Genomic DNA, 13,326 nt, shown 5'->3' with positions numbered 1-13,326 from the left:
GATATTTTCAGCATTATTTCTTTTAAGTGTTGAGAAAGAGAGTGCATGGTCCGTTTCCCACGTTCATTTTTGAAGGAAGTTGTCAGTGTTTATGCCCATAGTATTTTGGTTCACTTGAGAGTCACCTGCGCTTGTGATACTCGTAACATTAGAAAAATGGCCAAAGCATCCTATGAAGAGACCCCTGTCACATCCAGCTCGGCCAGAACAGGGCGTGTGTTATAAAGCTGCTGTAGTAAACCAGTGTCACAATGATGTCAGTTAAGGAGCTTACCTAATAAAGGCAGTCATTCCAGGAATCACATTGATGGATTGAATTCGTTACGTATTCCCGCCTAAGAAATTCACAAAAACTGAGCCGCAGACTTATATACAGAGTAGTATTACTAAGACATGATAAATTATCATTGCAGATAATTGAGGAAGTCATGATTTAAAATAAATACAATGAAATGCATTAATACGATTTGCTAGTACATCGATTACATGAAATCATCTATTAAAAATACAGGCTGCATAAGAGGGAAAAATCCTCCGAGAAAAGCTAACCCACATTCTTTCCCAGATCCCGCAGAGTCCTTCTCCGCTTCAGAGCCACTAACTTCTCTCACTCCCGCTGCCATCTGCTTTAACGTGAGGCTGCCTGTTACCTCCACCAACTGTGGAGGCCCCGAGGCCCCTTGTTTTCCCATCTAGTGGGTCGTTTCGATCCACTCCCAGCATGAACGCACTGATGCTCTTGGAAGCACATTTATTGTCTTAAGGACACTCCCACCACCTTTCTCTCTGGTTGTTTTTCTAATGTATGGCCGTTCTACCTCGGTTTCCCTTGTAGCTCTTCTCTCCCTTCCCATTCAATGTTTAAGGGCCTCACAATCAAGTTTATGCATCTTTGTGACTCTACACTGCCTCCCCACATGGCCACCTATGTTCCTGGCTTACAAAGGACACAGACGGACCTCCACCCATTTCTCATTTCTTGTAACTGGCAAACTCAGTATCCAACTGCCAACGGACCTGGCACTTAGACGTCTACCAGTCACTTGTAGCCTCTGTCTGCTGCTTTCCATCGCATTCCCTGGCTTCCTTCACTGTAGCTGCTGGTGAGAGAATTCATTTGGTTTTCCTTCTTCTCAATATAGCATTTAACATAACTGATGTTATTACTTTTTTAAAAATCTATCTTTATTGATTTCAGAGAGAGGAAGGGAGAGGGATAGATAGAGAAACATGGACGAGAGAGGCTGCCTCTTGCATGCCCCCTACTGGGGATAATTCCCGAGCATATATCTGGGTCAGGAATCAGACCACTGACCCCTTGGTTTATGGGTAGACTCGCAACCACAGAGCCACACTTGCTGGGCTCAATAATTTTAATTCAAGTTGCTTTCACTCGGAGCAACATTTAATGTATCATATATTGCTTATATAAATGTTATGTATCCAATTATGTATTCAAATAAATGTATATAACAGTTCAGAATAATATGAATGTATAGTTAAAATTTAAAATCATTCAAAACTGTTAAACATCATTGAAATCTTAAATTATTATTATTTTTTTGTTAACCCTCACTGGAAGATTTTTTTTCATTGGTTTTTAGGGAGAGTGGAAGGGAGGGAGGGAGCAGGAGAGAGAAAGAGACAGAGACAGAGACAGAGAGAAACATGGATTGGTTGCCTTCAGCACCTCGCAGTCCCACAACCTGAGGATGTGCGCTTGACAGGCAATGCGGCCTATGCTCTAACGACTGAGCCACACTATATGTTTTTTAAACATTAAATAAACATCAATGCAAAATTTCAGAATTTTTAACATTAAAGCATCCTTCTATTAGATTTTTAAAAATGCTTACATTTTAATATTAAAGAAATATCAATGTAAAAGTTTAATTTTTAAAATTTTTTACATTCAGACCATGAAAGCAGCATTTATGAAACTTCAACTTTACTTAAACTCCATTTTATTTATACCAAAACAAGAAGTTAATATAATTGTACTTTTTCTTGGCTTTTAAAGAAGCAAACACATTAGCATTTTCTTTTTTCTTTATTTCCTTATTTTTTTAGAGAGTGGGAGAGGGAGAGCTAGACACATCCCCTGCCTGCCCCGCACAGCCCCTGCCGGGCATGGAGCCCGCAGCCCCCCGGGCCTTATGCGCCCTGACCCGCAGGAGCAGGGGCCTCGGGGCCTGCGGGGTGCGCAGCCGCTGAGCCACAGCCCCGGGGAAATGGCTTCTTTCCAAGTGAGAGCATCGCCCTGTTGGACGTTTTCTTGTGGCTCCGTGACAACATGGAATCATTTTTAGCCTCACGTTGCTGAAGCGTCGTCACGGAGCCCACCCGGAGCGTATTGTGAGAAACAGATTCGTGCTGCGTGCGAGCGCTTGAGGGTCTTTAGCCCGTCGGATCTTCTCTTTCTCTGCTTAGAATTTTGTAGACGGAATGGGCTCTGCCAGCATCACCTCTGCACCGCGCCTCTTCCTTCCCAGCCTCTCAGGGACTCGCAAGGGGAAGGTCACTGCATGTCTTTAGGATTTTGGTACTTTGTTGATCACGGATGTTTTGGCATTAATATTTAGATTTACTATTGCATGAAAGTATTGTTTATCGTGATTACTTAGCTGCGGTGCCTTGTTAACTGCTGTGCCTGAGGGAAGTACTCTACCCTGTTACTGACCCTGGGAAAAGCTTTGTTTTATTCTCTGTATTAGGGTGATCATCACTGGATGATATTTTTTCCACTGATTTTTCCGGGGGGGCAGGGAGAAAAGAGACATGAATTGGTTGCCTCCTGCCCTCAGCCCCCGGGGGCCAGGCTCCCACCTACCACCATGGGTGGGATCCCATGACCCTTAGGTGCCTGGACCCATGCTCTAACCACTGAGCCACCCGGACTGGGGCCCAGGGAAATAGCTTTGAATTAGTGTTTGGATCTTCAGTGGCTGAAAATCGAGGTATGTCCTGTTTCTTATCACCATCACCACCCAAAACTCTTTTTCGTTTGTTTGTTTTTGTTTTCTGTGCCTTCAAATAATATCACCAGGGGTAGCCTGAATCTGAGGATGAAACAGGGATTGTTCAGCTCCTTTCTCCCATTCACAAAAAGCAATGTTTTCTCAGGAAACTTTCCTCCGTGCTGGTTCTCTGCAAAGTGTACTCTGAGACCCCTCTCATCACTGTGCCTGGCAGGGATCTAAGGGTAGAAACGGGGGCTCTGTTCCTTCACAGCCCTACGGACAACCCCTCTGCTCCAGTAGCCATTGGCTGGGGGAGCTCAAGAGGTACCCCAGAGTGTTAAAGCCTGGCTACGCCGGGCGGAATGGGCACCATTCAGGTTATTGTGTGTTACATGAATCCGAGAGCCAACTCTCATTCCCTGTGTTCTGATTCTCAACCTGTAATTTGCAAATATTATTTTATGTAATCTTTACATTTCCTGTGTGATCACTAGGAAAGTTGTCTCAGTGTTTCAGAAGAGGAAATGAAAATGTAATGTTATTTCAATTCAGGAGCCACAGACTGATTTTGTCAGAAAGAAAAGCTTTTGTATGAAAGAGTATGTAGGTCCACTAAGAAACCAGACAGCATGGCCTATTGCCTTAAGTATATGTTTCCCTGGGCATGTTAAATTGCAAAACAAAAATGTTCTCTGCCTGGCCTACTTGGGGGTGATAGGAAAATAAATAAAAATACTTTAGGCCCTGGAATCAAGTGGGCTGTTTCTCTTCATTAACAAGATGACAGGTAAACTCAGGAATTAAGGAAATATTTTGACTCTTGTGATGCTGAAATTCACTGACTTTGGTACATGTGGTCTAGCAAAGGGCTTATTTCACCGCCCCTTTCTGACTGATCCCTATGAAATGAAGGATTGATGCAAATCTTTAGACCAGGTGCTACTTAGGGAACAATTGGTTAAATGGCCTCCAAATTCTTTCAAAAACTAAAGAATAAAAATTGCTTTACACGTTTTATCAGGATTCTAATCTGGGGGGAACCAAACACAAGCATGTCTTTCCCATAGCCTCATCCTACTTCCTGCAGATTCCTTTCTCTCATGAATACCCGATGCCTGCAGATGGGGCCAGGACTCCCCTTGTCTTTGATTCTGCATGTGTGATCTGTCCTGTGAGCACAGGTAGCAGGTCTTCTTTCCTAGGAAGGGGTTGAGAGTAAGTGTACATGGCAATTTCGCCTCTGTCATGTGTGACTCGAACTTGAAATCTCTAGGCACAGTGTGAACTAGCGTGTCGTAGGTGCCAAATGAATGATGCCACGTGTCATAGTTCAGGCTGCTGTAGAAAAGTCCCACGGACCAGGAGGCTCATAAACAACAATTTACTTGTCCCAGTTCTGGGGGCTTGAAGGCTGAGAGCAGGGCTGCATGGCTGAGTTGGGTGGAGAGCCCCCCTCAGGGCTGCGGCTGGCTGACTTCTCTTTTAACTTCACATGGTGGAGAGCAGAGGGGAAGCCAGCGGTGAGTCTCATAAAGGCATTAACCCCATGGTGGGGGCTCCACCTTCCTAACTTCGTCTAATCTGAGTTTCTTCCCAAAGACCCCTCCTCCTAATACGTCACTGCATGTACTAGACCATCGCTGCTTTTCCTGGGAAGCCCTACTTCTAGCACATTGATGTCCTTTTTTTATAGACTCCTACCTCCCTGATTGCAAATTCTCTTCCCATTGGTCTTTCACCTCCAAATCTATAGATTCGTTGACTAAATCAAAAAGCATTTTAATTACATGATAAACAAAATGAAAGTATCCACTGGCAATTATTTCTTAGAGCAGCGTGACTAAACTACAATGTTGACTACTTAACTGTAGTCAACAAACTTTAGTAAGAAATATACGATAACCATATTTACTATATCCCGGGCGATTCCCATGTGTTGCTGAGTTAACTCTCACCATAAATGGATGAGATGCCTGGGAGACAAGACCCATGAGAGTTAAGCCTCTGCGCCACAGAGTGATTTGAATGACAAACATTTCAGTGACTCCTCTTAGAAAACTCTGAGCTAGTGGCTCTTGTGGATTAAAAGGAGTAAATACATATGCTACCAACGTACATGAATGTGGGCCATGATTGGAGACATAAGATGGCATTTGGGAATGGGTGAAACGTGAGGGATGGGGCAGAGCAGCAGCCTTGCCATCAGCAAAGAGAGTAGGGAATTTGGAAATTCAGACTTCAGCTGGACCTCTGACAATGACAGAGCAGCCACCACTCTTCAGAGGTTAATGCTCCCTTGTCTACGCCCCAGAAGCCAGACGGGGGCGCCCAAACTCGCCATAAAGATCAATGGGTGGTACCAAACCAGTGGGACCTGCCTGGTGGCCCAGAGCCCTGGACTTGGACACAGGGCCCACAGGGAGAACCAGGTTTTCGCCTTCAGCTGGATCTGTTCCTGCTGAAGGACCTTTCCTTCCTCAGGATATTTTCGCCAGACCATTTTACAAAAGTTCCCATTCATTCAGGAGTTGATGTCATAAAATCAGAGCCTGCTGCTTACTATGTGTCCAGATTCAGGAATGGTTCTGGGGGGAAAGACAGGAATTCAGGGAAAGGGGAAATATATGCAACCTGGACAGGATCCCACGAAATATTAGGAACCTACCGTGGAATGACTTGGGGGCATGGCTGAGACTTGAAAGAGCTGTGGACATAAGGAAAAATGTGTGTGTGTGTCTGTGTAATATATAGTTGCATTCAATATTAATGGTTAATTTCTCCTACAATGTTAAAGTGGTGAAAAAAATATGTTCAAGTTTTAAAGTAAGTATTAAAATTCACATTAATTTGAAATATTTTATTTATGCCGAAACCAGATTGTTATGATTTCTTGGCTTTAAGGGAAGGAAACTCGTCAGTAATATTATCAAAATTACTCTCCACTTACCTCTTTCTCAACTGAAAGTATTGCTGTATTTGGCAATACCTTATGACCTAGTGAATGTCCCCTTACAACACCTTTTTCCCTTCATTTGTTTTAAGCCAGGATTTTCTCTTAGGCATTCAGCTACATGTATATAGACATGATTTTTCTTTGGAGAGTTGTACTGACTTTTTCTAAGTGTCATCTCATAGGGATAAGTAGCATAAATATTTGTAACCTATTTGTAAGAAGTGGCATCTGGGTGAGCTCTCCAAACTGGCAAAAGAGGAGCCCGGGTGTGTCAAGTGACACGAGAAGCAGGGACTATGTAGGAGACTTAGTGAAATGTTCCAGTGGGAATAGACTCTTTCAAAACTAATGCTCAGGAAATAAAATTCAAGGACAAAGGATGCATGACAATAATATGAGGTCCGCATGTGCATAAAGCTGTTTCATTTTTTTTTCTTTTTTCTTAATTTTATTTTTGTTTAAAATATTACAGATGTCCCTTTTTCTCCCCAATGACCCCTCCCCCCCCACCCCACCCCAGTCCCTCTCCACACCATTGTCCGTGTCCTTGGGTTGTGCATATATACATATAAATCCTTTGGTTACTGTCTCCCCCTCCACCCACCCGCCCTCCTCCATCCCTCTGACATTCGTCAGTCTGATCTATGCTTCCATGTCATTGAATCTATTCTGTTCATCAGTTTATTAAGTTCTTTAGATTCCACGTATAAGCAAGATCATGTGATGTCTGTCTTTCTCTGCCTGGCTTATTTCACTTAGCATAATTTTCTCCTGTTTTTTTTTAAAGTGTTTTCAGACACATTGACCAAGGTGACCATGGCAACAACTGCAGGAGGTTTGTGGGTCAGGTCCTCTCTCAAGGAGATTGAAACTTAGAGAATTTGACTTCTCCAAAAATATTATGTCATACTTTTGCCCCCCAAATAATCATTGTTCCACTACATCCCTATGGTCACCTAGAGGGTCAGGCTCAGGTCCCAGCTCTGTCCTTGTTTCTTTCACAAGGAAGAGCAAGGACCAGAGCATGGATTAGGAGGTAGGTGTCCCAGGCTCTGATTCCTTTGCTTTCCTGCTGTGAGTCTGTCCTCTGACAGCTCTCCTGGGAAGGACCTGCTCTAGGAGGTGAGAGCGTCAGTAGCTGTGGAGCTGAGACCTTCTGGAAAAGAGAAATGAGATTATACCCGAGAGATCCCCAACTTGAAGAGCAGAATCTGACTTTTTCCAGCTCCCCTTTTCCCTGCTGCTTCTGCATGGCTGCTGAAAGTCCAATAAAGAGAGTTCACGGGCCGGTGCTCTAACGACTGAGCCCGTACAGGCCACAGCCGCAATCATTCTTTAACCAATACGCAATGCTGTGGAAAAGATGACACAGTCTGTAAACTCAGTTTGATTCAACACACCTTGGTTTGTGGAGGAATGACCACTGACCTCTACATCGCATTTTTCAGAGGCTTTCACACATACCCTTAAAGATCTTATTTCCTAAATTGTGTCTCAAAAGGCAATAGAGGGCGGGAGTTTCAGAGAACAGACTTGCCCGAAGGCCACAGCTGGTAAGGAACAGGGTGAGATTTGAGCACAGAATAGATGGGGAGCCATTGTTTCCCCCCTCTTCACAGAGAGGAGGAAGGCGGGGCCGGGGGGTGGAAGAGCTGCGGTCTTCCCTCTCCCCCAGGCCTGGCTCAGCTCTGATGTGCTGCTGCTGTCCCCCCGTGAAGGCCCAGTGCCCAGGTGTCTGCACTGGATGTTTAGATGCTACTCCAACTGGAAACCCTTGGGAGAGGAGGGCCTGGGGTGAACTGCCCCTGTGGTGCAGATCTGTGACCCGTGTTCTAGAGAAATAAGAATTAGGAGGAGGAGTGAAGCACAAGTGAGCATGGCAGAGACCCTGTGAATTCGGGGCTTCAATAGAGGTGACTGTGGGCACCTGCTGTGTCCTTACAACACACAGCCACCTTGGGAAATCCACTCAGGTGGATACATTATGTGAAAGATAATATGGTATCCACTCAGGTCAACCCAATTTCACATAATATATATATCTTGGGTGTTCTTAATTGTCCAACATTGTATATAAACCCGGTCCTGTTCCCTTCTTCTATAAAGGAAACATAATTGTGACTAGAAAACTTACTTTAAACCCTATTCACTCATGGGATTTTCCAGAGAATGTTCACAGGGGCTTTGAGTCAGGTTGACATGATATAACCCAATTCACACAGAATACCTAGGGCTGTAGATGTACTGGTTAGCAATCCATTAGGCATAGCTATATTTCATCCTAGATCCTTGTGATGGGTCATTGTATGATCAATTGAATTGAACCATGAGGTTCGGATAATTGGTCAAAGGTTCTGAGTGTGCCTGGGAGGGTGTTTTGGGGTGAGACTGACATTTAAGTAGCTGAACTGAGTAAAGCTACTGTGCTCTCTAATATGAGTAGCCCTCAAGTAACCAGTTGGATGCCTTCATAGAACCAAAAGGCTGATCTCCCAATAAGAAGCTGAAAAAATGTATCATTTAGCTAAATTCATAGAGATGCCACTCAAGTTTTTGTCTCTCCCTTTTACTTTGTGCTCTTAAGTAGAAACCTTGAAGCTGAAACCACAACAGAGCGAGAGCACCCGTGCGTGGGGCGGGCACTAAGGAGGCTGCAGGAGGGGATGGTATGAGGGGTGAATGCAGTCACTAAGCAGGACTGGGGACAGGGAGGGAGGAAGAGGAGCGGGTGCCAGCCTCCGCCACCAAATGCCCTGCATCTTCCCGTCTTCTGCCTACACGACCTCTCTCGGATATTTCTGCCACTGCTCCTTGCTGATGGAATAGAACTCAGTACAACCCTAACATAAGTACTGAATGTCTTCCATGTTTTCCAGGACTCTTCTCAATTCCTTGGAATTTCCAGCTTTTGAGAGGCACTTTCTGACTAGTGCTGTTCTATGGACTTTAAAGGACAAGCACTATTGCTGGGCTGGGGTGTCTCAGCGGTTGAGCATTGACCCATAAAGCAAGGGGTCAGCAGTTCAATTTTGGGTGAGGGTACATGCCCAGGTTGCGGGTTCGATCACCAGTAGGGAGCGTGCAGGAGGCAGCCAATGGATGATGTTTCTCTCATTGATGTTTCTATCTCTCTATCCCTCTCCCTCCTCTCTCTTTACAAATAAAAATAAAAACCTACTTTTAAAATAAAGACAAGTCCTATTGTGAGAAGGCTTTCTATAGAGGAAAATATGCCCAGGTTGTGGGTTCGATCCCCACTAGGGAGTGTGCGGGAAGCAGCCAATGGATGATGTTTCTCTCATTGATGTTTCTATCTCTCTATCCCCCTCCCTTCCTGTGTCTCTAAATATAAAATATTTTATATTTATAATAAAGACAAGTAGTATTCTGAGACAGATTTCTATAAAACAAAATGTGCATTTTGTTTTTCAGAATTAATGAACTCAAGATGCCTCTGATAAAAATTTAATAAATAAAGCAAAATGCAAAGTCAATAACGTAAAAATGTAAAATAATTTTGGAAATTATAGTACAAGGTAAGGCAGATATTGATCATAAGAATATATCACTATGAGTCCATTGAAAAAATAAATTAATAATAAATAAATACATAAATGAATAAACAACAATAAATAAATAACATCAGTGCAGACACCTCTTAGGAACTGATATCCCAGGAACTGAATTTTCGAACGTTTTCTTGCTTAATCTGACAAGACATTTGTTGAATAAAGTTCAATCCATTCTCTGATTAAAGCAGAAATCAGAGCCTTTGACATGACCCAACACTCATGTGCAAAGGTGATCTGGCCCTTTTGTCACCGAGGATCATTTCCAGGAGGAGGCAGGTCTCGGTCCCTGTCGCTCAGCCTTTCCTGCAGGGTCCTTGCTGAAGAGAAGGCCTTCATGACTTCCACTCTGACCACTTCCCAGGCGCAGTCGCTGTGTCCCTTCCCTTTGAGGTAGAGCCTGATGCCCTGGAAGTACCTCTTCAAGGCCAGCGCAGGGCCCCGCGTCGCCAGGGCCGAGCCCTCCTCGGCCGTCCCCTGCCCCAGGCAGGCGTCCAGGTCCCCCAGCTGCCGGTGGAGCCCCTCGCCCAGCTGGCCCAGGAGGGTCGTGTTCCAGGCGGCAGGGGGGGGCGCTGTGAGCAAGAGGTTGAAGACCTGCTGGAGCAGCTCGTGGAGGACAGTGGCGGCCTGGGCCCCCTGCACCTCACGGCCCTCCACCGTTTGCCTGGGGAATCGGAAGTCTTTTCTGTCCTTGAGACACAAGAAAGGGGACATTGTGCTCATTTGGCTCAGAAGCACTAAGTTGTCCCCGCTGAGCAGGACGTGGTGCTGAGGCATGTGACAGCCCAGAGACCCCTCGGGGCCACAGCTGAGCAGCAGCAGGGCCGAGAGGAGAGAGAGCAGGAGGGCCATGGGCGAGCGGGGGCGCTGCTGGCCTGCTGAGCTGGGCGCCTGCTGAACAGTCTGGGACCTCAGGTCCTCCAGTGGCCTTCTTTCTAAGCATGGCCTTTAAATAGGAAGCATGTTTTCCCTTTCTAGACTCTTCTTTCTGTTTTCCCTTCCTTTTTTTACTTTCATTTGAGTTCTCCTTGTGGTCCAAGAGGATGTCATCACTCTACACTATTGGATTTGCTGTTGTAATTTTCACACTAGATTTCAGATGTGTCCATCCAAGAGGATACATATCGGTCAAATGCGAAAATTCTTAGTCCTAAAAGCAGAAGTGTATGTAGGTGTGTAAATACTCCCACACGTGAACATTCTCATGTATATACGTTATTACATATATTGCTCTTCTCTATTAGAAACAAGATGTGGCCTTGAGCCCAGCTGGGTTGTCTGAGTGGTTGAGTGTCCACTTATAAAGCAGCAGGTCCTCCTTCAGTTCCTGGTATGGCACATGCCCTGGCTGTGGGCTCCGTCCCAGCAAGGGGCCTGCAGGAGGCAGCAGATCAAGGATTCTCTTATCATTGAAGTTTCTCTCTCTCTCTCACTCCCCTTCTTCTCTCTGAAATCAATAAAAGAATATAATAGAGGCAGTTGGCTTGAATGTGGGGAACATTTGTGGCCTCCTTCCTTTACATATGGAGCCAGGCTCCCTCAGCTCTGGGTGTGTATTTTGTCAGGAACTTATCGGACCATGTATGGTAAATAAGCTCTTTAGAACCAAGGACTGGGTTTTGTTTACTGTTTTATTCACAGCAGAGGCTGAGATTTGAAGTGAACCAGTGTCTGGGATGTTTCTGTTCCCTCTGGATCTCATTCATGCAGGTCTATGTGTTTATGTGTCAGGGGGCCACTAGGTCAGGGCTTCTATCCACAGTGCCACTTCTTTCCAGCGTTTCGTAACTGGTCCTTCAGGTTCCTCAGACTGTGCCAGTCTGCACAGCAGGAATCTTCTTTCTTGGCTGGTGATGCCCTTGGGGAGATTCTAATATCAAGATAAGTTTTCCCAGCACCACCTCATTCATAAGTTTGATACGAGCTCTAGTAACCGTTTTCCTCTCAAATCACAGAGTGTCCTCAACGCAAACACTCCTGGGCTCACTCGCGGAGGGCAGGCTGACCCCATTGTGAGGTCTTTATGCTTCCCTGGAAGTGGAGAGGCTTGTGTCTTTGCTGGCAAAACAGTCTGTCAGGCTCCTAGCCCTGCTCCCTGAAGTGTTTGTGTGAAGGACCCTGGTTCTCAGTGGTGGCCTCCTGCTCTCGGAGCCATTACCCAGGTCGCAGGAAATCTATAGACCTAAACGCTGTGAGCAAAAGTTTATTTTGTCTTTGTAGGTAGAAGAATTAGTGATCCAACTGCATGTATTTTAACTTTAGAAGGCCAATCATTTTTATTTGCCCAGTACAGGTATCATTGTTCAATTCTTCAGTTAAATGATTGAAAACATGCTCAAAGTTTGTCAGCTGAGCACAGGACATTCAGTGCCGTCCCTCAATGGAAATTTGTAGAACAGAAAGTGGTGAACTCCAGCTGTTCATCGAGCCTGTGAGTTTCCAGGGCCTTCTCTGTTGGTCCATCTCTGCCTCATGCTCAGAGTGGAGGGCAGTGAGGCCCAGGCTGCTAGGTCAGGGAGAAAGAGCCTCCTTTCCTCTCCTGACTCGCTCTGTTTCATTTTAATTTCAGTGACAGCATAGTTCCTCAGAGAGGTCTTCTGGTTGTGGTCTGTCTTGCTCCTCTGGCATTACTTCCTCCTTCATCCTGAGGCTCATACGAAGGGACGGAAAAGAAAGGCAGAGGCGCTTCACTGTTTCTCTCTAAGTTTTCAAGATTTCAGATTTTTCAGTTCAACTCTCCCAAGAAGCAAAACTGGCAGTTGTTTGTGGGGGGAAGTAAAACAAATATAATCCTGGATGTCACAGAAGTGAAAGAAGGGAAGGGACCTGTGTGCTGACAAAATGACCAAGTGTAAGTTGGTAAAATTCACTGTGGCCCACTTGAGGCCCTGGTGCCATGGCAGAGGGAAGGACGAAGGCCAGTGCTGAGCCCCCAAAGGCAGGAACCGGCAGCCTGGGCCAGAGGCTCCAAGAGGCCCCCTGGTCAGTGACCAGCCCTTCATTTCCCTTTCATTTAATCCTCATGGCATCAGCTCTGAGGACAGAAGGGAAGAGTCCCAGCCTCCAACTCTCAAGGCACTGGCAACCCCGACCCTCAAGGTGGATATTAACCCTGGCCTGAGGGCTTCATCTAGTTGATAAATCCCCTCAGGCAATGAAAAGATTGCCTTGAGGAATCCAGAATTAAGAGAAAGAGAGTTGGATGATCCTAAAATGAACTGTTCTTAATCTAAATAATAAGGATGGAGCTATGTTATTATCTCTTTATTCATTTAAAATTTATCTTTATTGTTGAAAGTGTTACAGATGTCCAGCTTTTTCCCTCACTGCACCCCTCCTGCCAGCATCCTACCCCCCAGGCCTTCCCCGCAGTGTTGTCTGTGTCCATGGCTTATGCGTATATGCATCTAAGTTCTTTTCTTAATCTCTCTCCCCTCCACTCCCTCAGCCAGCCTTTCCTCAGAAATTCATCAGACTGCTCCATGGTTCTATGTCTCTGTATCTATTTTGTTCTTCAGTTTATTTTGTTCATTAGATTCCACACATGAGTGAGATCATGTGATACTTGTCTTTCTCTGCCTGGCTTATTTCACGTAGCATGAGAGTCTGCAGTTCCATCCATGCTGTCCCAAAGGGTAAGAGATCCTTCTTACAGCGGCACAGTACTCCACGGTGTGACTGTGCCACAGCTTCTTTATCCACTCACCTACTGATGGGCACTTGGGCTGTTTCCAGATCTTAGCTGTTGTGAACTGTGCTGCTATGAACATAGGGGAGCATAAAAATGTAAAAAGCTTCTGCACAGAGAAAGAAACCATCAACAAAAGGAAAAGGGAGCCCACTG

The 13,326-nt window shown here is 45.3% G+C and overlaps 1 pseudogene across 1 annotated transcript; it reads right to left on the bottom strand.

Moving 5' to 3' along the window:
* Nucleotides 1-9,731: 9,731 nt before the first annotated feature.
* LOC308563558 (interferon omega-1 pseudogene) lies at nt 9,732-10,334 on the bottom strand (annotated as a pseudogene). The gene has a single exon. The product of its transcript is annotated as an interferon omega-1 pseudogene (transcript).
* Nucleotides 10,335-13,326: the final 2,992 nt, after the last annotated feature.

The sequence above is a fragment of the Miniopterus schreibersii genome, assembly GCF_964146895.1.
Source record: "Miniopterus schreibersii genome assembly, chromosome: 11".
NCBI classification, from domain to species: Eukaryota; Metazoa; Chordata; class Mammalia; order Chiroptera; family Miniopteridae; genus Miniopterus; species Miniopterus schreibersii.
Note: the sequence above shows the minus strand (reverse complement) of the source record. Positions and strands in the feature narration are given on the sequence as shown.